The sequence below is a fragment of the Dipodomys spectabilis genome, unplaced genomic scaffold, assembly GCF_019054845.1.
Source record: "Dipodomys spectabilis isolate Male_0828 unplaced genomic scaffold, ASM1905484v1 ptg000276l, whole genome shotgun sequence".
NCBI lineage: Eukaryota > Metazoa > Chordata > Mammalia > Rodentia > Heteromyidae > Dipodomys > Dipodomys spectabilis.
In genome coordinates, this window is record NW_024870953.1 from 898,861 (window position 1) to 902,165 (window position 3,305).

General features: G+C 33.4%; 1 non-coding gene across 1 annotated transcript; it reads right to left on the bottom strand.

Annotated features, from left to right (window-relative positions):
• Nucleotides 1-2,898: 2,898 nt before the first annotated feature.
• LOC122126369 lies at nucleotides 2,899-3,005 on the bottom strand. Its single transcript, XR_006150910.1, has one exon. It is a non-coding gene; the product is annotated as a U6 spliceosomal RNA (small nuclear RNA).
• Between the last annotated feature and the right edge of the window lie 300 nt (nucleotides 3,006-3,305).

Sequence of the window (3,305 nt, forward strand, 5' to 3'; positions counted from 1 at the left end):
ACAAAGTAGTATTATAGTAATTTTGAATTGCATTTCTCTAATGACTTCTGCTCACAAAGCATTCAGCCAACATAGACGTTTTATTAAATACAAATTTGTAAATCCACAGGAGATTTTCAGGGCTTTTTGGAAAACATGTCTATTCAGAATTTTTGTCCATTTTTAATCAAGTTTCTTGTTAATCTCATCTTTAATCTCTCTATAGCAAATCAATAATTAATTCAAGGTAGTAGAAAGGAAAAAATTAAGCAGCTCCTAACATTTAAATTTTTTTTAATAACATGATATTGCTTAAATCATTTTCTGTTGAGGCTTGAGACTATAACTCAATTTAGTTAGACCTTTTACAAGACTATATATAATTTATTTATTTTACTTTGTTCTTTCCAAAGGCTGCATGACTAATTTCACTTGGTTTCTTTCAGTTTCATGTAGTTCAGATTTCAAACTGAAGAATAAATGGAAGGAAGCAAACAAAAAATATATTTCCCCTCATCTGATGATGCCTCTACAAGAATGAGGAAAGTGTTGATCCTTCTAAGGACCTATGATAGAATATCAAAAAGACAATTTATTCTTCTAGGTCTTCCTTATCTTTGCGATGTAACTTAAATGATGTAAAACACAATATACTGCTCAGATACTTTTATGTTCTATCAGTTTTGCACATTTTCATATGGATTTCACCTCTGTCTACAACATTTCTTCATCGTTCTGACCCTGATACTTTTACATTATCACGACATAAGATAACCAGTTTGTTTTACAGCATGAGAAGTTATCCATCTGGCTTCCTTGGAAGCAGAGCATGGTCAATAGATATTACTTCTGGTTGCTCACACTACATGTAATGGTTTTTGTATTACTTATCATATTCTATTTGGTATTTAAAAAAGAATGCTGGCTAAACTCAAAGCTCATTCATAGGTTTATGTTAAGTGTTTCACAAGTCTTATTCTCTTAATTCTTAAGATAACATTCGCTATAATGCTAATGTTATTACCATTGTAATGTTGGAAAAAATTGTAGTTAAAGACACTAAGTGCATGGCCCAAAGACACACACAGTGAGGAAGGAAATGAGTCAAAGTTTCCAAAAGTCTTTCAGTAATACCAAAAAGGTGGGTAAAATCTCTCCATTCTCTTACACTCTCAATTCAATATTCATTTTGTCCAAGAAATAATAGCATAGCAAATATTGCCCTTGGTGATTGTTTTCTATCACATTTTGTCTTCAACACAGAATGTGTTGGTGACATTGGGTTATCATACACAGAGCTGAACTTACAAATTGAGGTCCGAAGACAGCCAAATTTCTTCTGTCACACAGTTCCAGTTTCATTTTTAAAAAGTACTAAAATTTTAAATATCATCACTTACTATCTTTTAACAATCCCCAAACTGACATATACTCACTTCAAAAGGCGTTCAAATTAGGAGATGATAAAACAGGCCCCCATGAAGTAAATTTTCTTTTATTTTTTAAAATTGTTCTAAAAGCCTTGTGCTGGCTGGTCACACCTATAATCCTATCTACTCTGAATATTTGCTCTGGAGTCTGATTTCTGTGTATAACACTTGGGAGCCAATCAGGACCAAAAAAAAAACTTCATGAAATTATTTTTCAAAATGTTTAATGAACTAGCAAAGAGCCATGAATTGAGATGTAGCTTATATAGTAGCTCACCAATCTAGATAGGAAAGGCCTAGCAAGACCTTGAAGCCCTGATTTTAAACTCTGAGCACGCCAATATACATGTATGGCGTGTGTTCACATGCACGCGCGTGTTTCCTTGAGCGCTGCCTTACTCACACACACACACATTTATTCAAATTACCGTCATATCAGTGTTCTGCATTAATTTCTTTGTTAACGATATTATATGGGTAAAATACAGGAAATAAACTCTTCCATCTCAGAACATTTTTATATGTTTTTTATTGTAATAATACTGTGCACAGGGGTCACATTTACAAGGACAAAGAAACTAGTACATTTCCTAACAAGCATTGTTACCTCCTCCTTTATATATCCCATACCATCCCTTCCCTCCCACCTCCACAAGTATACTCCCCTCCCCCTTCCTTCCCCCGCCTAAACTGTAAAGTTCATTTTTCAACATAGTGTCTTGTGCATCTCATTGTTACAATGGGTCAACCTGTATCCCTATTTGAGCATTTTTTCCCTTCCCCTCCCCAAATTAGAGAAGCATACATACAAGATGTAAGTGCACCAACTTCAAATACAGAGAAAACAGGGGTTATATCGTGGGGAGAAACATACAAAAAAACAAAAAATTGACATCACACATTATAAGTACCTGAGAAACAATAGCAAGAAACAAAAAACCACTTGTGTCCCTATTTTGGGGTTCAATTTCTTTAACATCATTTTATCTGGTTATATGCACATATCTTTTGAACTTTTCTGCTTATCCCAGACATACATTTGTTATTGAAAATAAGGGAAATCATGGGACCTATGTTTCTTTGGACTTGGCTTACTTCAGTCAATAAATTTTTTTCCAAGTCTTTCCATTTCCTAACAAATTGGGCGATGTCATTCTTTCTGATGGAGGCATAGAATTCCATTGTGTAAATATACCATATTTTCTTGATCCATTCATCTAATGGGGGCATTTGGTTTGGATTCATATCTTAGCTATCATAAATAATGTTGCAATCAACATAGTTGTGCTGGTAGTTTTAGTATGGTCTTGTTTATGATCATTTGGGTAAATCCCCAAAAGTGGGATTACTGTGTCATACGGGAGTTTTATGTAGAGTCTTTTGAGGAACTTCCATACTGCTTTCCAAAGTATTTGAACAAGTTTACACTCCCACCAAGAATGCAGTACGATTCCCTTGTGACCACACAACTTTCAGCATCTGTTGTTGTAAAAATATGGAATGCTACACAAATTTTCATGACATACTTGTGCAGGGGGCATGCTAATCTTCTCTGTATTATTCCAATGTTAGTGTATGTGATGATAAATTGAGCACAGAACATTTTTTATATATAAAGTATAATTTTTATTGATTTTATTAAACTAGACAATTCAACAAAATTAAGTTCAAAAGAATTGTTGTGAAATTTTAGAATCATATATTTCTTACATGAGCACACATTTAGGAATAAAATCAAGATAGACATGCCAAAAACAAAATAATTCGAGATATTTGTAGTTCAAGAGATCTGTAGGAGGAGGAATTCAATTATTCTATACAAGGTACCTGTCAAAATGAACATTGCAGCAAGTGTTTAGGTTTGTTAAAAGTTTTAAGGTTTTAAATATGCTTAAT